Raw genomic sequence first — 19,304 nt, 5'->3', positions numbered from 1 at the left:
TGTTAGACTGAAGATCTAAAGGTCCCTGGTTCAATCCCGGGTTTCAGCAAGGGTTTGGTGTTTCCAAAGTAAAGTCTACTCAAGGAAGTGGTTGACGGTGCATTTTCTCAAAGGTCACGCCAAAACACTGCTGACCACTGACTGGTCAGAGAAAGGCGTGACACGGGACCTGCTGCATAAACTTGTCGCTTTTAAATATCGGAGCTGATAGCGCAGCGAAGTGCACCAGTAGGCTGTGTTTCCCCTCCATCATTGGATGATATGGCAACTCGCAAAACTCCATTAACAGCTTTTTGGACATGTTTTTCTTTCTTGCTCGCGTCTGTGGCAAGGCTTGGACATGCTACTGCAGCCTGTTGACTTTGTGCCGAAATAGCTCAGTTGGGAGAGCGTTAGACTGAAGATCTAAAGGTCCCTGGTTCGATCCCGGGTTTCGGCAAGGGTTTGGTGTTTCCAAAGTACACTCTACTCAAGGAAGTGGTTGACGGTGCATTTTCTCAAAAGTCACGCCAAAACACTGCTGACCATTGACTGGTCAGAGAAAGGCGCGACACGGGACCTGCTGCATAAACTTGTCGCTTTTAAATATCGGAGCTGATAGCGCAGCGAAGTGCACCAGTAGGCTGTGTTTCCCCTCCATCATTAAATGATAGGGCAACTCGCAAAACTCCATTAACAGCTTTTTGGACATGTTTTTCTTTCTTGCCCGCGTCTGTGGTACGGATTGGACAAGCTACCACAGCCTGTTCTGTGCCGAAATAGCTCAGTTGGGAGAGTGTTAGACTGAAGATCTAAAGGTCCCTGGTTCGATCCCGGGTTTCGGCAAGGGTTTGGTGTTTCCAGAGTATAGTCTACTCAAGGAAGTGATTGACGGTGCATTTTCTCAAAGGTCACGCCAAAACACTGCTGACCACTGACTGGTCAGAGAAAGGCGTGACACGGGACCTGCTGCATAAACTTGTCGCTTTTAAATATCGGAGCTGATAGCGCAGCGAAGTGCACCAGTAGGCTGTGTTTCCCCTCCATCATTGGATGATATGGCAACTCGCAAAACTCCATTAACAGCTTTTTGGACATGCTTTTCTTTCTTGCCCGCGTCTGTGGCAAGGCTTGGACAAGCTACTGCAGACTGTTAACTATGTGCCGAAATAGCTCAGTTAGGAGAGCGTTAGACTGAAGATCTAAAGGTCCCTGGTTCAATCCCGGGTTTCGGCGAGGCTTTGGTGTTTCCAGAGTATAGTCTACTCAAGGAAGTGATTGACGGTGCATTTTCTCAAAAGTCACGCCAAAACACTGCTGACCATTGACTGGTCAGAGAAAGGCGTGACACGGGAGCTGCTGCATAAACTTGTCGCTTTTAAATATTGGAGCTGATAGCGCAGCGAAGTGCACCAATAGGCTGTGTTTCCCCTCCATCATTGGATGATATGGCAACTCGCAAAACTCCATTAACAGCTTTTTGGACATGTTTTTCTTTCTTGCTCGCGTCTGTGGCAAGGCTTGGACATGCTACTGCAGCCTGTTGACTTTGTGCTGAATTAGCTCAGTTGGGAGAGTGTTAGACTGAAGATCTAAAGGTCCCTGGTTCACTCCCGGGTTTCGGCAAGGGTTTGGTGTTTCCAAAGTACACTCTACTCAAGGAAGTGGTTAACGGTGCATTTTCTCAAAAGTCACGCCAAAACACTGCTGACCATTGACTGGTCAGAGAAAGGCGTGACATGGGAGCTGCTGCATAAACTTGTCGCTTTTAAATATCGGAGCTGATAGCGCAGCGAAGTGCACCAATAGGCTGTGTTTCCCCTCCATCATTGGATGATATGGCAACTCGCAAAACTCCATTAACAGCTTTTTGGACATGTTTTTCTTTCTTGCTCGCGTCTGTGGCAAGGCTTGGACATGCTACTGCAGCCTGTTGACTTTGTGCCGAAATAGCTCAGTTGGGAGAGCGTTAGACTGAAAATCTAAAGGTCCCTGGTTCGATCCCGGGTTTCGGCAAGGGTTTGGTGTTTCCAAAGTACACTCTACTCAAGGAAGTGGTTGACGGTGCATTTTCTCAAAAGTCACGCCAAAACACTGCTGACCATTGACTGGTCAGAGAAAGGCGCGACACGGGACCTGCTGCATAAACTTGTCGCTTTTAAATATCGGAGCTGATAGCGCAGCGAAGTGCACCAGTAGGCTGTGTTTCCCCTCCATCATTAAATGATAGGGCAACTCGCAAAACTCCATTAACAGCTTTTTGGACATGTTTTTCTTTCTTGCCCGCGTCTGTGGTACGGATTGGACAAGCTACCACAGCCTGTTCTGTGCCGAAATAGCTCAGTTGGGAGAGTGTTAGACTGAAGATCTAAAGGTCCCTGGTTCGATCCCGGGTTTCGGCAAGTATTTGGTGTTTTCAAAGTACAGTCTACTCAAGGAAGTGGTTGACGGTGCATTTTCTCAAAGGTCACGCCAAAACACTGCTGACCACTGACTGGTCAGAGAAAGGCGTGACACGGGACCTGCTGCATAAACTTGTCGCTTTTAAATATCGGAGCTGATAGCGCAGCGAAGTGCACCAGTAGGCTGTGTTTCCCCTCCATCATTGGATGATATGGCAACTCGCAAAACTCCATTAACAGCTTTTTGGACATGCTTTTCTTTCTTGCCCGCGTCTGTGGCAAGGCTTGGACAAGCTACTGCAGCCTGTTGACGTTGTGCTGAATTAGCTCAGTTAGGAGAGCGTTAGACTGAAGATCTAAAGGTCCCTGGTTCAATCCCGGGTTTCGGCGAGGCTTTGGTGTTTCCAGAGTATAGTCTACTCAAGGAAGTGATTGACGGTGCATTTTCTCAAAAGTCACGCCAAAACACTGCTGACCATTGACTGGTCAGAGAAAGGCGTGACACGGGAGCTGCTGCATAAACTTGTCGCTTTTAAATATTGGAGCTGATAGCGCAGCGAAGTGCACCAATAGGCTGTGTTTCCCCTCCATCATTGGATGATATGGCAACTCGCAAAACTCCATTAACAGCTTTTTGGACATGTTTTTCTTTCTTGCTCGCGTCTGTGGCAAGGCTTGGACATGCTACTGCAGCCTGTTGACTTTGTGCTGAATTAGCTCAGTTGGGAGAGTGTTAGACTGAAGATCTAAAGGTCCCTGGTTCACTCCCGGGTTTCGGCAAGGGTTTGGTGTTTCCAAAGTACACTCTACTCAAGGAAGTGGTTAACGGTGCATTTTCTCAAAAGTCACGCCAAAACACTGCTGACCATTGACTGGTCAGAGAAAGGCGTGACATGGGAGCTGCTGCATAAACTTGTCGCTTTTAAATATCGGAGCTGATAGCGCAGCGAAGTGCACCAATAGGCTGTGTTTCCCCTCCATCATTGGATGATATGGCAACTCGCAAAACTCCATTAACAGCTTTTTGGACGTTTTTCTTTCTTGCTCGCGTCTGTGGCAAGGCTTGGACATGCTACTGCAGCCTGTTGACTTTGTGCCGAAATAGCTCAGTTGGGAGAGCGTTAGACTGAAGATCTAAAGGTCCCTGGTTCGCTCCCGGGTTTCGGCAAGGGTTTGGTGTTTCCAAAGTACAATCTACTCAAGGAAGTGGTTGACGGTGCATTTTCTCAAAAGTCACGCCAAAACACTGCTGACCACTGACTGGTCAGAGAAAGGCGCGACACGGGACCTGCTGCATAAACTTGTCGCTTTTAAATATCGGAGCTGATAGCGCAGCGAAGTGCACCAGTAGGCTGTGTTTCCCCTCCATCATTAAATGATAGGGCAACTCGCAAAACTCCATTAACAGCTTTTTGGACATGTTTTTCTTTCTTGCTCGCGTCTGTGGCAAGGCTTGGGCATGCTACTGCAGCCTGTTGACTTTGTGCCGAAATAGCTCAGTTGGGAGAGCGTTAGACTGAAGATCTAAAGGTCCCTGGTTCAATCCCGGGTTTCGGCGAGGCTTTGGTGTTTCCAGAGTATAGTCTACTCAAGGAAGTGATTGACGGTGCATTTTCTCAAAAGTCACGCCAAAACACTGCTGACCATTGACTGGTCAGAGAAAGGCGTGACACGGGAGCTGCTGCATAAACTTGTCGCTTTTAAATATTGGAGCTGATAGCGCAGCGAAGTGCACCAATAGGCTGTGTTTCCCCTCCATCATTGGATGATATGGCAACTCGCAAAACTCCATTAACAGCTTTTTGGACATGTTTTTCTTTCTTGCTCGCGTCTGTGGCAAGGCTTGGACATGCTACTGCAGCCTGTTGACTTTGTGCTGAATTAGCTCAGTTGGGAGAGTGTTAGACTGAAGATCTAAAGGTCCCTGGTTCACTCCCGGGTTTCGGCAAGGGTTTGGTGTTTCCAAAGTACACTCTACTCAAGGAAGTGGTTAACGGTGCATTTTCTCAAAAGTCACGCCAAAACACTGCTGACCATTGACTGGTCAGAGAAAGGCGTGACATGGGAGCTGCTGCATAAACTTGTCGCTTTTAAATATCGGAGCTGATAGCGCAGCGAAGTGCACCAATAGGCTGTGTTTCCCCTCCATCATTGGATGATATGGCAACTCGCAAAACTCCATTAACAGCTTTTTGGACATGTTTTTCTTTCTTGCTCGCGTCTGTGGCAAGGCTTGGACATGCTACTGCAGCCTGTTGACTTTGTGCCGAAATAGCTCAGTTGGGAGAGCGTTAGACTGAAAATCTAAAGGTCCCTGGTTCGATCCCGGGTTTCGGCAAGGGTTTGGTGTTTCCAAAGTACACTCTACTCAAGGAAGTGGTTGACGGTGCATTTTCTCAAAAGTCACGCCAAAACACTGCTGACCATTGACTGGTCAGAGAAAGGCGCGACACGGGACCTGCTGCATAAACTTGTCGCTTTTAAATATCGGAGCTGATAGCGCAGCGAAGTGCACCAGTAGGCTGTGTTTCCCCTCCATCATTAAATGATAGGGCAACTCGCAAAACTCCATTAACAGCTTTTTGGACATGTTTTTCTTTCTTGCCCGCGTCTGTGGTACGGATTGGACAAGCTACCACAGCCTGTTCTGTGCCGAAATAGCTCAGTTGGGAGAGTGTTAGACTGAAGATCTAAAGGTCCCTGGTTCGATCCCGGGTTTCGGCAAGTATTTGGTGTTTTCAAAGTACAGTCTACTCAAGGAAGTGGTTGACGGTGCATTTTCTCAAAGGTCACGCCAAAACACTGCTGACCACTGACTGGTCAGAGAAAGGCGTGACACGGGACCTGCTGCATAAACTTGTCGCTTTTAAATATCGGAGCTGATAGCGCAGCGAAGTGCACCAGTAGGCTGTGTTTCCCCTCCATCATTGGATGATATGGCAACTCGCAAAACTCCATTAACAGCTTTTTGGACATGCTTTTCTTTCTTGCCCGCGTCTGTGGCAAGGCTTGGACAAGCTACTGCAGCCTGTTGACGTTGTGCTGAATTAGCTCAGTTAGGAGAGCGTTAGACTGAAGATCTAAAGGTCCCTGGTTCAATCCCGGGTTTCGGCGAGGCTTTGGTGTTTCCAGAGTATAGTCTACTCAAGGAAGTGATTGACGGTGCATTTTCTCAAAAGTCACGCCAAAACACTGCTGACCATTGACTGGTCAGAGAAAGGCGTGACACGGGAGCTGCTGCATAAACTTGTCGCTTTTAAATATTGGAGCTGATAGCGCAGCGAAGTGCACCAATAGGCTGTGTTTCCCCTCCATCATTGGATGATATGGCAACTCGCAAAACTCCATTAACAGCTTTTTGGACATGTTTTTCTTTCTTGCTCGCGTCTGTGGCAAGGCTTGGACATGCTACTGCAGCCTGTTGACTTTGTGCTGAATTAGCTCAGTTGGGAGAGTGTTAGACTGAAGATCTAAAGGTCCCTGGTTCACTCCCGGGTTTCGGCAAGGGTTTGGTGTTTCCAAAGTACACTCTACTCAAGGAAGTGGTTAACGGTGCATTTTCTCAAAAGTCACGCCAAAACACTGCTGACCATTGACTGGTCAGAGAAAGGCGTGACATGGGAGCTGCTGCATAAACTTGTCGCTTTTAAATATCGGAGCTGATAGCGCAGCGAAGTGCACCAATAGGCTGTGTTTCCCCTCCATCATTGGATGATATGGCAACTCGCAAAACTCCATTAACAGCTTTTTGGACGTTTTTCTTTCTTGCTCGCGTCTGTGGCAAGGCTTGGACATGCTACTGCAGCCTGTTGACTTTGTGCCGAAATAGCTCAGTTGGGAGAGCGTTAGACTGAAGATCTAAAGGTCCCTGGTTCGCTCCCGGGTTTCGGCAAGGGTTTGGTGTTTCCAAAGTACAATCTACTCAAGGAAGTGGTTGACGGTGCATTTTCTCAAAAGTCACGCCAAAACACTGCTGACCACTGACTGGTCAGAGAAAGGCGCGACACGGGACCTGCTGCATAAACTTGTCGCTTTTAAATATCGGAGCTGATAGCGCAGCGAAGTGCACCAGTAGGCTGTGTTTCCCCTCCATCATTAAATGATAGGGCAACTCGCAAAACTCCATTAACAGCTTTTTGGACATGTTTTTCTTTCTTGCTCGCGTCTGTGGCAAGGCTTGGGCATGCTACTGCAGCCTGTTGACTTTGTGCCGAAATAGCTCAGTTGGGAGAGCGTTAGACTGAAGATCTAAAGATCCCTGGTTCGATCCCGGGTTTCGGCAAGGGCTTGGTGTTTCCAAAGTACACTCTACTCAAGGAAGTGGTTGACGGTGCATTTTCTCAAAAGTCACGCCAAAACACTGCTGACCATTGACTGGTGAGAGAAAGGCGTGACACGGGAGCTGCTGCATAAACTTGTCGCTTTTAAATATCGGAGCTGATAGCGCAGCGAAGTGCACCAATAGGCTGTGTTTCCCCTCCATCATTGGATGATATGGCAACTCGCAAAACTCCATTAACAGCTTTTTGGACATGTTTTTCTTTCTTGCTCGCGTCTGTGGCAAGGCTTGGACATGCTACTGCAGCCTGTTGACTTTGTGCCGAAATAGCTCAGTTGGGAGAGCGTTAGACTGAAGATCTAAAGGTCCCTGGTTCGATCCCGGGTTTTGGCAAGGGTTTGGTGTTTCCAAAGTACACTCTACTCAAGGAAGTGGTTGACGGTGCATTTTCTCAAAAGTCACGCCAAAACACTGCTGACCATTGACTGGTTTAGAGAAAGGCGCGACACGGGACCTGCTGCATAAACTTGTCGCTTTTAAATATCGGAGCTGATAGCGCAGCGAAGTGCACCAGTAGGCTGTGTTTCCCCTCCATCATTAAATGATAGGGCAACTCGCAAAACTCCATTAACAGCTTTTTGGACATGTTTTTCTTTCTTGCCCGCGTCTGTGGCACGGATTGGACAAGCTACCACAGCCTGTTCTGTGCAGAAATAGCTCAGTTGGGAGAGTGTTAGACTGAAGATCTAAAGGTCCCTGGTTCGATCCCGGGTTTCGGCAAGGGTTTGATGTTTCCAAAGTAAAGTCTACTCAAGGAAGTGGTTGACGGTGCATTTTCTCAAAGGTCACGCCAAAACACTGCTGACCACTGACTGGTCAGAGAAAGGCGTGACACGGGACCTGCTGCATAAACTTGTCGCTTTTAAATATCGGAGCTGATAGCGCAGCAAAGTGCACCAGTAGGCTGTGTTTCCCCTCCATCATTGGATGATATGGCAACTCGCAAAACGCCATTAACAGTTTTTTGGACATGCTTTTCTTTCTTGCCGCGTCTGTGGCAAGGCTTGGACATGCTACTGCAGCCTGCAGACTTTGCCGAAATAGCTCAGTTGGGAGAGCGTTAGACTGAAGATCTAAAGGTCCCTGGTTCGATCCCGGGTTTCGGCAAGGCTTTGGTGTTTCCAAAGTACAGTCTACTCAAGGAAGTGATTGACGGTGCATTTTCTCAAAGGTCACGCCAAAACACTGCTGACCATTGACTGGTCAGAGAAAGGCGTGACACGGGACCTGCTGCATAAACTTGTCGCTTTTAAATATCGGAGCTGATAGCGCAGCGAAGTGCACCAGTAGGCTGTGTTTCCCCTCCATCATTGGATGATATGGCAACTCGCAAAACTCCATTAACAGCTTTTTGGACATGCTTTTCTTTCTTGCCCGCGTCTGTGGCAAGGCTTGGACATGCTACTGCAGCCTGCAGACTTTGCCGAAATAGCTCAGTTGGGAGAGCGTTAGACTGAAGATCTAAAGGTCCCTGGTTCGATCCCGGGTTTCGGCAAGGCTTTGGTGTTTCCAAAGTACAGTCTACTCAAGGAAGTGGTTGACGGTGCATTTTCTCAAAAGTCACGCCAAAACACTGCTGACCATTGACTGGTCAGAGAAAGGCGTGACACGGGACCTGCTGCATAAACCTGTCGCTTTTAAATATCGAAGCTGATAGCGCAGCGAAGTGCACCAGTAGGCCGTGTTTCCCCTCCATCATTGGATGATATGGCAACTCGCAAAACGCCATTAACAGTTTTTTGGACATGCTTTTCTTTCTTGCCCGCGTCTGTGGCCCGGCTTGGACAAGCTACTGCAGACTGTTGACTATGTGCCGAAATAGCTCAGTTGGGAGAGCGTTAGACTGAAGATCTAAAGGTCCCTGGTTCAATCCCGGGTTTCGGCAAGGCTTTGGTGTTTCCAGAGTATAGTCTACTCAAGGAAGTGATTGACGGTGCATTTTCTCAAAAGTCACGCCAAAACACTGCTGACCATTGACTGGTCAGAGAAAGGCGTGACACGGGAGCTGCTGCATAAACTTGTCGCTTTTAAATATTGGAGCTGATAGCGCAGCGAAGTGCACCAATAGGCTGTGTTTCCCCTCCATCATTGGATGATATGGCAACTCGCAAAACTCCATTAACAGCTTTTTGGACATGTTTTGCTTTCTTGCTCGCGTCTGTGGCAAGGCTTGGACATGCTACTGCAGCCTGTTGACTTTGTGCCGAAATAGCTCAGTTGGGAGAGCGTTAGACTGAAGATCTAAAGGTCCCTGCTTCGCTCCCGGGTTTCGGCAAGGGTTTGGTGTTTCCAAAGTACAATCTACTCAAGGAAGTGGTTGACGGTGCATTTTCTCAAAAGTCACGCCAAAACACTGCTGACCACTGACTGGTCAGAGAAAGGCGCGACACGGGACCTGCTGCATAAACTTGTCGCTTTTAAATATCGGAGCTGATAGCGCAGCGAAGTGCACCAGTAGGCTGTGTTTCCCCTCCATCATTAAATGATAGGGCAACTCTCAAAACTCCATTAACAGCTTTTTGGACATGTTTTTCTTTCTTGCCCGCGTCTGTGGCACGGATTGGACAAGCTACCACAGCCTGTTCTGTGCAGAAATAGCTCAGTTGGGAGAGTGTTAGACTGAAGATCTAAAGGTCCCTGGTTCGATCCCGGGTTTCGGCAAGGGTTTGATGTTTCCAAAGTAAAGTCTACTCAAGGAAGTGGTTGACGGTGCATTTTCTCAAAGGTCACGCCAAAACACTGCTGACCACTGACTGGTCAGAGAAAGGCGTGACACGGGACCTGCTGCATAAACTTGTCGCTTTTAAATATCGGAGCTGATAGCGCAGCAAAGTGCACCAGTAGGCTGTGTTTCCCCTCCATCATTGGATGATATGGCAACTCGCAAAACGCCATTAACAGTTTTTTGGACATGCTTTTCTTTCTTGCCGCGTCTGTGGCAAGGCTTGGACATGCTACTGCAGCCTGCAGACTTTGCCGAAATAGCTCAGTTGGGAGAGCGTTAGACTGAAGATCTAAAGGTCCCTGGTTCGATCCCGGGTTTCGGCAAGGCTTTGGTGTTTCCAAAGTACAGTCTACTCAAGGAAGTGATTGACGGTGCATTTTCTCAAAGGTCACGCCAAAACACTGCTGACCATTGACTGGTCAGAGAAAGGCGTGACACGGGACCTGCTGCATAAACCTGTCGCTTTTAAATATCGAAGCTGATAGCGCAGCGAAGTGCACCAGTAGGCTGTGTTTCCCCTCCATCATTGGATGATAGGGCAACTCGCAAAACGCCATTAACAGTTTTTTGGACATGCTTTTCTTTCTTGCCCGCGTCTGTGGCAAGGCTTGGACAAGCTACGGCCTGTTCTGTGCCGAAATAGCTCAGTTGGGAGAGCGTTAGACTGAAGATCTAAAGGTCCCTGGTTCAATCCCGGGTTTCGGCAAGGGTTTGGTGTTTCCAAAGTACACTCTACTCAAGGAAGTGGTTGACGGTGCATTTTCTCAAAAGTCACGCCAAAACACTGCTGACCACTGACTGGTCAGAGAAAGGCGCGACACGGGACCTGCTGCATAAACTTGTCGCTTTTAAATATCGGAGCTGATAGCGCAGCAAAGTGCACCAGTAGGCTGTGTTTCCCCTCCATCATTGGATGATATGGCAACTCGCAAAACGCCATTAACAGTTTTTTGGACATGCTTTTCTTTCTTGCCGCGTCTGTGGCAAGGCTTGGACATGCTACTGCAGCCTGCAGACTTTGCCGAAATAGCTCAGTTGGGAGAGCGTTAGACTGAAGATCTAAAGGTCCCTGGTTCGATCCCGGGTTTCGGCAAGGCTTTGGTGTTTCCAAAGTACAGTCTACTCAAGGAAGTGATTGACGGTGCATTTTCTCAAAGGTCACGCCAAAACACTGCTGACCATTGACTGGTCAGAGAAAGGCGTGACACGGGACCTGCTGCATAAACCTGTCGCTTTTAAATATCGAAGCTGATAGCGCAGCGAAGTGCACCAGTAGGCTGTGTTTCCCCTCCATCATTGGATGATAGGGCAACTCGCAAAACGCCATTAACAGTTTTTTGGACATGCTTTTCTTTCTTGCCCGCGTCTGTGGCAAGGCTTGGACAAGCTACTGCAGACTGTTGACTATGTGCCGAAATAGCTCAGTTGGGAGAGCGTTAGACTGAAGATCTAAAGGTCCCTGGTTCAATCCCGGGTTTCGGCAAGGGTTTGGTGTTTCCAAAGTACAATCTACTCAAGGAAGTGGTTGACGGTGCATTTTCTCAAAAGTCACGCCAAAACACTGCTGACCACTGACTGGTCAGAGAAAGGCGCGACACGGGACCTGCTGCATAAACTTGTCGCTTTTAAATATCGGAGCTGATAGCGCAGCGAAGTGCACCAGTAGGCTGTGTTTCCCCTCCATCATTAAATGATAGGGCAACTCTCAAAACTCCATTAACAGCTTTTTGGACATGTTTTTCTTTCTTGCTCGCGTCTGTGGCATGGCTTGGACATGCTACTGCAGCCTGTTGACTTTGTGCCGAAATAGCTCAGTTGGGAGAGCGTTAGACTGAAGATCTAAAGATCCCTGGTTCGATCCCGGGTTTCGGCAAGGGTTTGGTGTTTCCAAAGTACACTCTACTCAAGGAAGTGGTTGACGGTGCATTTTCTCAAAAGTCACGCCAAAACACTGCTGACCATTGACTGGTCAGAGAAAGGCGTGACACGGGAGCTGCTGCATAAACTTGTCGCTTTTAAATATCGGAGCTGATAGCGCAGCGAAGTGCACCAATAGGCTGTGTTTCCCCTCCATCATTGGATGATATGGCAACTCGCAAAACTCCATTAACAGCTTTTTGGACATGTTTTTCTTTCTTGCTCGCGTCTGTGGCAAGGCTTGGACATGCTACTGCAGCCTGTTGACTTTGTGCTGAAATAGCTCAGTTGGGAAAGCGTTAGACTGAAGATCTAAAGGTCCCTGGTTCGATCCTGGGTTTCGGCAAGGGTTTGGTGTTTCCAAAGTACACTCTACTCAAGGAAGTGGTTGACGGTGCATTTTCTCAAAAGTCACGCCAAAACACTGCTGACCATTGACTGGTCAGAGAAAGGCGCGACACGGGACCTGCTGCATAAAGTTGTCGCTTTTAAATATCGGAGCTGAAAGCGCAGCGAAGTGCACCAGTAGGCTGTGTTTCCCCTCCATCATTAAATGATAGGGCAACTCGCAAAACTCCATTAACAGCTTTTTGGACATGTTTTTCTTTCTTGCCCGCGTCTGTGGCACGGATTGGACAAGCTACCACAGCCTGTTCTGTGCAGAAATAGCTCAGTTGGGAGAGTGTTAGACTGAAGATCTAAAGGTTCTGGTTCGATCCCGGGTTTCGGCAAGGGTTTGATGTTTCCAAAGTAAAGTCTACTCAAGGAAGTGGTTGACGGTGCATTTTCTCAAAGGTCACGCCAAAACACTGCTGACCACTGACTGGTCAGAGAAAGGCGTGACACGGGACCTGCTGCATAAACTTGTCGCTTTTAAATATCGGAGCTGATAACGCAGCAAAGTGCACCAGTAGGCTGTGTTTCCCCTCCATCATTAAATGATAGGGCAACTCGCAAAACTCCATTAACAGCTTTTTGGACATGTTTTTCTTTCTTGCCCGCGTCTGTGGCACGGATTGGACAAGCTACCACAGCCTGTTCTGTGCAGAAATAGCTCAGTTGGGAGAGTGTTAGACTGAAGATCTAAAGGTTCTGGTTCGATCCCGGGTTTCGGCAAGGGTTTGGTGTTTCCAAAGTACACTCTACTCAAGGAAGTGGTTGACGGTGCATTTTCTCAAAAGTCACGCCAAAACACTGCTGACCATTGACTGGTCAGAGAAAGGCGTGACACGGGAGCTGCTGCATAAACTTGTCGCTTTTAAATATCGGAGCTGATAGCGCAGCGAAGTGCACCAATAGGCTGTGTTTCCCCTCCATCATTGGATGATATGGCAACTCGCAAAACTCCATTAACAGCTTTTTGGACATGTTTTTCTTTCTTGCTCGCGTCTGTGGCAAGGCTTGGACATGCTACTGCAGCCTGTTGACTTTGTGCTGAAATAGCTCAGTTGGGAAAGCGTTAGACTGAAGATCTAAAGGTCCCTGGTTCGATCCTGGGTTTCGGCAAGGGTTTGGTGTTTCCAAAGTACACTCTACTCAAGGAAGTGGTTGACGGTGCATTTTCTCAAAAGTCACGCCAAAACACTGCTGACCATTGACTGGTCAGAGAAAGGCGCGACACGGGACCTGCTGCATAAACTTGTCGCTTTTAAATATCGGAGCTGATAGCGCAGCGAAGTGCACCAGTAGGCTGTGTTTCCCCTCCATCATTAAATGATAGGGCAACTCTCAAAACTCCATTAACAGCTTTTTGGACATGTTTTTCTTTCTTGCTCGCGTCTGTGGCATGGCTTGGACATGCTACTGCAGCCTGTTGACTTTGTGCCGAAATAGCTCAGTTGGGAGAGCGTTAGACTGAAGATCTAAAGATCCCTGGTTCGATCCCGGGTTTCGGCAAGGGTTTGGTGTTTCCAAAGTACACTCTACTCAAGGAAGTGGTTGACGGTGCATTTTCTCAAAAGTCACGCCAAAACACTGCTGACCATTGACTGGTCAGAGAAAGGCGTGACACGGGAGCTGCTGCATAAACTTGTCGCTTTTAAATATCGGAGCTGATAGCGCAGCGAAGTGCACCAATAGGCTGTGTTTCCCCTCCATCATTGGATGATATGGCAACTCGCAAAACTCCATTAACAGCTTTTTGGACATGTTTTTCTTTCTTGCTCGCGTCTGTGGCAAGGCTTGGACATGCTACTGCAGCCTGTTGACTTTGTGCTGAAATAGCTCAGTTGGGAAAGCGTTAGACTGAAGATCTAAAGGTCCCTGGTTCGATCCTGGGTTTCGGCAAGGGTTTGGTGTTTCCAAAGTACACTCTACTCAAGGAAGTGGTTGACGGTGCATTTTCTCAAAAGTCACGCCAAAACACTGCTGACCATTGACTGGTCAGAGAAAGGCGCGACACGGGACCTGCTGCATAAAGTTGTCGCTTTTAAATATCGGAGCTGAAAGCGCAGCGAAGTGCACCAGTAGGCTGTTTTTCCCCTCCATCATTAAATGATAGGGCAACTCGCAAAACTCCATTAACAGCTTTTTGGACATGTTTTTCTTTCTTGCCCGCGTCTGTGGCACGGATTGGACAAGCTACCACAGCCTGTTCTGTGCAGAAATAGCTCAGTTGGGAGAGTGTTAGACTGAAGATCTAAAGGTTCTGGTTCGATCCCGGGTTTCGGCAAGGGTTTGATGTTTCCAAAGTAAAGTCTACTCAAGGAAGTGGTTGACGGTGCATTTTCTCAAAGGTCACGCCAAAACACTGCTGACCACTGACTGGTCAGAGAAAGGCGTGACACGGGACCTGCTGCATAAACTTGTCGCTTTTAAATATCGGAGCTGATAGCGCAGCAAAGTGCACCAGTAGGCTGTGTTTCCCCTCCATCATTGGATGATATGGCAACTCGCAAAACGCCATTAACAGTTTTTTGGACATGCTTTTCTTTCTTGCCGCGTCTGTGGCAAGGCTTGGACATGCTACTGCAGCCTGCAGACTTTGCCGAAATAGCTCAGTTGGGAGAGCGTTAGACTGAAGATCTAAAGGTCCCTGGTTCGATCCCGGGTTTCGGCAAGGCTTTGGTGTTTCCAAAGTACAGTCTACTCAAGGAAGTGATTGACGGTGCATTTTCTCAAAGGTCACGCCAAAACACTGCTGACCATTGACTGGTCAGAGAAAGGCGTGACACGGGACCTGCTGCATAAACCTGTCGCTTTTAAATATCGAAGCTGATAGCGCAGCGAAGTGCACCAGTAGGCTGTGTTTCCCCTCCATCATTGGATGATAGGGCAACTCGCAAAACGCCATTAACAGTTTTTTGGACATGCTTTTCTTTCTTGCCCGCGTCTGTGGCAAGGCTTGGACAAGCTACTGCAGACTGTTGACTATGTGCCGAAATAGCTCAGTTGGGAGAGCGTTAGACTGAAGATCTAAAGGTCCCTGGTTCAATCCCGGGTTTCGGCAAGGCTTTGGTGTTTCCAGAGTATAGTCTACTCAAGGAAGTGATTGACGGTGCATTTTCTCAAAAGTCACGCCAAAACACTGCTGACCATTGACTGGTCAGAGAAAGGCGTGACACGGGAGCTGCTGCATAAACTTGTCGCTTTTAAATATTGGAGCTGATAGCGCAGCGAAGTGCACCAGTAGGCCGTGTTTCCCCTCCATCATTAAATGATAGGGCAACTCGCAAAACTCCATTAACAGCTTTTTGGACATGTTTTTCTTTCTTGCCCGCGTCTGTGGCACGGATTGGACAAGCTACCACAGCCTGTTCTGTGCAGAAATAGCTCAGTTGGGAGAGTGTTAGACTGAAGATCTAAAGGTTCTGGTTCGATCCCGGGTTTCGGCAAGGGTTTGGTGTTTCCAAAGTACACTCTACTCAAGGAAGTGGTTGACGGTGCATTTTCTCAAATGTCACGCCAAAACACTGCTGACCATTGACTGGTCAGAGAAAGGCGTGACACGGGAGCTGCTGCATAAACTTGTCGCTTTTAAATATCGGAGCTGATAGCGCAGCGAAGTGCACCAATAGGCGGTGTTTCCCCTCCATCATTGGATGATATGGCAACTCGCAAAACTCCATTAACAGCTTTTTGGACATGTTTTTCTTTCTTGCTCGCGTCTGTGGCAAGGCTTGGACATGCTACTGCAGCCTGTTGACTTTGTGCTGAAATAGCTCAGTTGGGAAAGCGTTAGACTGAAGATCTAAAGGTCCCTGGTTCGATCCTGGGTTTCGGCAAGGGTTTGGTGTTTCCAAAGTACACTCTACTCAAGGAAGTGGTTGACGGTGCATTTTCTCAAAAGTCACGCCAAAACACTGCTGACCATTGACTGGTCAGAGAAAGGCGCGACACGGGACCTGCTGCATAAACTTGTCGCTTTTAAATATCGGAGCTGATAGCGCAGCGAAGTGCACCAGTAGGCTGTGTTTCCCCTCCATCATTAAATGATAGGGCAACTCGCAAAACTCCATTAACAGCTTTTTGGACATGTTTTTCTTTCTTGCCCGCGTCTGTGGCACGGATTGGACAAGCTACCACAGCCTGTTCTGTGCAGAAATAGCTCAGTTGGGAGAGTGTTAGACTGAAGATCTAAAGGTCCCTGGTTCGATCCCGGGTTTCGGCAAGGGTTTGATGTTTCCAAAGTAAAGTCTACTCAAGGAAGTTGTTGACGGTTTATTTTCTCAAAGGTCACGCCAAAACACTGCTGACCACTGACTGGTCAGAGAAAGGGCGTGACACGGGACCTGCTGCATAAACTTGTCGCTTTTAAATATCGGAGCTGATAGCGCAGCGAAGTGCACCAGTAGGCTGTGTTTCCCCTCCATCATTGGATGATATGGCAACTCGCAAAACTCCATTAACAGCTTTTTGGAAATTTTTTTCTTTCTTGCTCGCGTCTGTGGCAAGGCTTGGACATGCTACTGCAGCCTGTTGACTTTGTGCCGAAATAGCTCAGTTGGGAAAGCGTTAGACTGAAGATCTAAAGGTCCCTGGTTCGATCCCGGGTTTCGGCAAGGGTTTGGTGTTTCCAGAGTATAGTCTACTCAAGGAAGTGATTGACGGTGCATTTTCTCAAAGGTCACGCCAAAACACTGCTGACCACTGACTGGTCAGAGAAAGGCGTGACACGGGACCTGCTGCATAAACTTGTCGCTTTTAAATATTGGAGCTGATAGCGCAGCGAAGTGCACCAATAGGCTGTGTTTCCCCTCCATCATTGGATGATATGGCAACTCGCAAAACTCCATTAACAGCTTTTTGGACATGTTTTTCTTTCTTGCTCGCGTCTGTGGCAAGGCTTGGACATGCTACTGCAGCCTGTTGACTTTGTGCTGAATTAGCTCAGTTGGGAGAGTGTTAGACTGAAGATCTAAAGGTCCCTGGTTCACTCCCGGGTTTCGGCAAGGGTTTGGTGTTTCCAAAGTACACTCTACTCAAGGAAGTGGTTAACGGTGCATTTTCTCAAAAGTCACGCCAAAACACTGCTGACCATTGACTGGTCAGAGAAAGGCGTGACATGGGAGCTGCTGCATAAACTTGTCGCTTTTAAATATCGGAGCTGATAGCGCAGCGAAGTGCACCAATAGGCTGTGTTTCCCCTCCATCATTGGATGATATGGCAACTCGCAAAACTCCATTAACAGCTTTTTGGACATGTTTTTCTTTCTTGCTCGCGTCTGTGGCAAGGCTTGGACATGCTACTGCAGCCTGTTGACTTTGTGCCGAAATAGCTCAGTTGGGAGAGCGTTAGACTGAAAATCTAAAGGTCCCTGGTTCGATCCCGGGTTTCGGCAAGGGTTTGGTGTTTCCAAAGTACACTCTACTCAAGGAAGTGGTTGACGGTGCATTTTCTCAAAAGTCACGCCAAAACACTGCTGACCATTGACTGGTCAGAGAAAGGCGCGACACAGGACCTGCTGCATAAACTTGTCGCTTTTAAATATCGGAGCTGATAGCGCAGCGAAGTGCACCAGTAGGCTGTGTTTCCCCTCCATCATTAAATGATAGGGCAACTCGCAAAACTCCATTAACAGCTTTTTGGACATGTTTTTCTTTCTTGCCCGCGTCTGTGGTACGGATTGGACAAGCTACCACAGCCTGTTCTGTGCCGAAATAGCTCAGTTGGGAGAGTGTTAGACTGAAGATCTAAAGGTCCCTGGTTCGATCCCGGGTTTCGGCAAGTATTTGGTGTTTTCAAAGTACAGTCTACTCAAGGAAGTGGTTGACGGTGCATTTTCTCAAAGGTCACGCCAAAACACTGCTGACCACTGACTGGTCAGAGAAAGGCGTGACACGGGACCTGCTGCATAAACTTGTCGCTTTTAAATATCGGAGCTGATAGCGCAGCGAAGTGCACCAGTAGGCTGTGTTTCCCCTCCATCATTGGATGATATGGCAACTCGCAAAACTCCATTAACAGCTTTTTGGACATGCTTTTCTTTCTTGCCCGCGTCTGTGGCAAGGCTTGGACAAGCTACTGCAGCCTGTTGACTTTGTGCTGAATTAGCTCAGTTAGGAGAGCGTTAGACTGAAGATCTAAAGGTCCCTGGTTCAATCCCGGGTTTCGGCGAGGCTTTGGTGTTTCCAGAGTATAGTCTACTCAAGGAAGTGATTGACGGTGCATTTTCTCAAAAGTCACGCCAAAACACTGCTGACCATTGACTGGTCAGAGAAAGGCGTGACACGGGAGCTGCTGCATAAACTTGTCGCTTTTAAATATTGGAGCTGATAGCGCAGCGAAGTGCACCAATAGGCTGTGTTTCCCCTCCATCATTGGATGATATGGCAACTCGCAAAACTCCATTAACAGCTTTTTGGACATGTTTTTCTTTCTTGCTCGCGTCTGTGGCAAGGCTTGGACATGCTACTGCAGCCTGTTGACTTTGTGCTGAATTAGCTCAGTTGGGAGAGTGTTAGACTGAAGATCTAAAGGTCCCTGGTTCACTCCCGGGTTTCGGCAAGGGTTTGGTGTTTCCAAAGTACACTCTACTCAAGGAAGTGGTTAACGGTGCATTTTCTCAAAAGTCACGCCAAAACACTGCTGACCATTGACTGGTCAGAGAAAGGCGTGACATGGGAGCTGCTGCATAAACTTGTCGCTTTTAAATATCGGAGCTGATAGCGCAGCGAAGTGCACCAATAGGCTGTGTTTCCCCTCCATCATTGGATGATATGGCAACTCGCAAAACTCCATTAACAGCTTTTTGGACATGTTTTTCTTTCTTGCTCGCGTCTGTGGCAAGGCTTGGACATGCTACTGCAGCCTGTTGACTTTGTGCCGAAATAGCTCAGTTGGGAGAGCGTTAGACTGAAAATCTAAAGGTCCCTGGTTCGATCCCGGGTTTCGGCAAGGGTTTGGTGTTTCCAAAGTACACTCTACTCAAGTAAGTGGTTGACGGTGCATTTTCTCAAAAGTCACGCCAAAACACTGCTGACCATTGACTGGTCAGAGAAAGGCGCGACACGGGACCTGCTGCATAAACTTGTCGCTTTTAAATATCGGAGCTGATAGCGCAGCGAAGTGCACCAGTAGGCTGTGTTTCCCCTCCATCATTAAATGATAGGGCAACTCGCAAAACTCCATTAACAGCTTTTTGGACATGTTTTTCTTTCTTGCCCGCGTCTGTGGTACGGATTGGACAAGCTACCACAGCCTGTTCTGTGCCGAAATAGCTCAGTTGGGAGAGTGTTAGACTGAAGATCTAAAGGTCCCTGGTTCGATCCCGGGTTTCGGCAAGTATTTGGTGTTTTCAAAGTACAGTCTACTCAAGGAAGTGGTTGACGGTGCATTTTCTCAAAGGTCACGCCAAAACACTGCTGACCACTGACTGGTCAGAGAAAGGCGTGACATGGGAGCTGCTGCATAAACTTGTCGCTTTTAAATATCGGAGCTGATAGCGCAGCGAAGTGCACCAATAGGCTGTGTTTCCCCTCCATCATTGGATGATATGGCAAC

At 48.1% G+C, this 19,304-nt stretch overlaps 21 non-coding genes across 21 annotated transcripts; all 21 read left to right on the top strand.

The window, feature by feature from the left end:
• The first annotated feature begins 366 nt into the window (after positions 1 to 366).
• Positions 367 to 439, top strand: trnaf-gaa (transfer RNA phenylalanine (anticodon GAA)). The gene has a single exon. It is a non-coding gene; the product is annotated as a tRNA-Phe (tRNA).
• Positions 440 to 752: 313 nt separating this feature from the next.
• trnaf-gaa (transfer RNA phenylalanine (anticodon GAA)) lies at positions 753 to 825 on the top strand. The gene has a single exon. It is a non-coding gene; the product is annotated as a tRNA-Phe (tRNA).
• A 1,097-nt stretch (positions 826 to 1,922) lies between these two features.
• trnaf-gaa (transfer RNA phenylalanine (anticodon GAA)) lies at positions 1,923 to 1,995 on the top strand. The gene has a single exon. It is a non-coding gene; the product is annotated as a tRNA-Phe (tRNA).
• Positions 1,996 to 2,308: 313 nt separating this feature from the next.
• trnaf-gaa (transfer RNA phenylalanine (anticodon GAA)) lies at positions 2,309 to 2,381 on the top strand. Its single transcript has one exon. It is a non-coding gene; the product is annotated as a tRNA-Phe (tRNA).
• Positions 2,382 to 3,866: 1,485 nt separating this feature from the next.
• Positions 3,867 to 3,939, top strand: trnaf-gaa (transfer RNA phenylalanine (anticodon GAA)). The gene has a single exon. It is a non-coding gene; the product is annotated as a tRNA-Phe (tRNA).
• A 707-nt stretch (positions 3,940 to 4,646) lies between these two features.
• trnaf-gaa (transfer RNA phenylalanine (anticodon GAA)) lies at positions 4,647 to 4,719 on the top strand. Its single transcript has one exon. It is a non-coding gene; the product is annotated as a tRNA-Phe (tRNA).
• A 313-nt stretch (positions 4,720 to 5,032) lies between these two features.
• Positions 5,033 to 5,105, top strand: trnaf-gaa (transfer RNA phenylalanine (anticodon GAA)). Its single transcript has one exon. It is a non-coding gene; the product is annotated as a tRNA-Phe (tRNA).
• A 1,875-nt stretch (positions 5,106 to 6,980) lies between these two features.
• trnaf-gaa (transfer RNA phenylalanine (anticodon GAA)) lies at positions 6,981 to 7,053 on the top strand. The gene has a single exon. It is a non-coding gene; the product is annotated as a tRNA-Phe (tRNA).
• A 701-nt stretch (positions 7,054 to 7,754) lies between these two features.
• Positions 7,755 to 7,827, top strand: trnaf-gaa (transfer RNA phenylalanine (anticodon GAA)). The gene has a single exon. It is a non-coding gene; the product is annotated as a tRNA-Phe (tRNA).
• Positions 7,828 to 8,142: 315 nt separating this feature from the next.
• trnaf-gaa (transfer RNA phenylalanine (anticodon GAA)) lies at positions 8,143 to 8,215 on the top strand. The gene has a single exon. It is a non-coding gene; the product is annotated as a tRNA-Phe (tRNA).
• A 317-nt stretch (positions 8,216 to 8,532) lies between these two features.
• trnaf-gaa (transfer RNA phenylalanine (anticodon GAA)) lies at positions 8,533 to 8,605 on the top strand. The gene has a single exon. It is a non-coding gene; the product is annotated as a tRNA-Phe (tRNA).
• A 1,090-nt stretch (positions 8,606 to 9,695) lies between these two features.
• Positions 9,696 to 9,768, top strand: trnaf-gaa (transfer RNA phenylalanine (anticodon GAA)). The gene has a single exon. It is a non-coding gene; the product is annotated as a tRNA-Phe (tRNA).
• Positions 9,769 to 10,078: 310 nt separating this feature from the next.
• trnaf-gaa (transfer RNA phenylalanine (anticodon GAA)) lies at positions 10,079 to 10,151 on the top strand. The gene has a single exon. It is a non-coding gene; the product is annotated as a tRNA-Phe (tRNA).
• A 314-nt stretch (positions 10,152 to 10,465) lies between these two features.
• On the top strand, positions 10,466 to 10,538 carry trnaf-gaa (transfer RNA phenylalanine (anticodon GAA)). Its single transcript has one exon. It is a non-coding gene; the product is annotated as a tRNA-Phe (tRNA).
• Positions 10,539 to 10,855: 317 nt separating this feature from the next.
• Positions 10,856 to 10,928, top strand: trnaf-gaa (transfer RNA phenylalanine (anticodon GAA)). The gene has a single exon. It is a non-coding gene; the product is annotated as a tRNA-Phe (tRNA).
• A 3,419-nt stretch (positions 10,929 to 14,347) lies between these two features.
• trnaf-gaa (transfer RNA phenylalanine (anticodon GAA)) lies at positions 14,348 to 14,420 on the top strand. Its single transcript has one exon. It is a non-coding gene; the product is annotated as a tRNA-Phe (tRNA).
• Positions 14,421 to 14,737: 317 nt separating this feature from the next.
• trnaf-gaa (transfer RNA phenylalanine (anticodon GAA)) lies at positions 14,738 to 14,810 on the top strand. Its single transcript has one exon. It is a non-coding gene; the product is annotated as a tRNA-Phe (tRNA).
• A 2,259-nt stretch (positions 14,811 to 17,069) lies between these two features.
• Positions 17,070 to 17,142, top strand: trnaf-gaa (transfer RNA phenylalanine (anticodon GAA)). The gene has a single exon. It is a non-coding gene; the product is annotated as a tRNA-Phe (tRNA).
• A 313-nt stretch (positions 17,143 to 17,455) lies between these two features.
• Positions 17,456 to 17,528, top strand: trnaf-gaa (transfer RNA phenylalanine (anticodon GAA)). The gene has a single exon. It is a non-coding gene; the product is annotated as a tRNA-Phe (tRNA).
• A 1,097-nt stretch (positions 17,529 to 18,625) lies between these two features.
• On the top strand, positions 18,626 to 18,698 carry trnaf-gaa (transfer RNA phenylalanine (anticodon GAA)). The gene has a single exon. It is a non-coding gene; the product is annotated as a tRNA-Phe (tRNA).
• Positions 18,699 to 19,011: 313 nt separating this feature from the next.
• Positions 19,012 to 19,084, top strand: trnaf-gaa (transfer RNA phenylalanine (anticodon GAA)). The gene has a single exon. It is a non-coding gene; the product is annotated as a tRNA-Phe (tRNA).
• The last annotated feature ends 220 nt before the right edge of the window (positions 19,085 to 19,304 follow it).

Source organism: Hypomesus nipponensis, chromosome 7 (genome assembly GCF_054491055.1).
Source record: "Hypomesus nipponensis isolate SF chromosome 7, ASM5449105v1, whole genome shotgun sequence".
Taxonomy (NCBI): domain Eukaryota; kingdom Metazoa; phylum Chordata; class Actinopteri; order Osmeriformes; family Osmeridae; genus Hypomesus; species Hypomesus nipponensis.
Note: the sequence above shows the minus strand (reverse complement) of the source record. Positions and strands in the feature narration are given on the sequence as shown.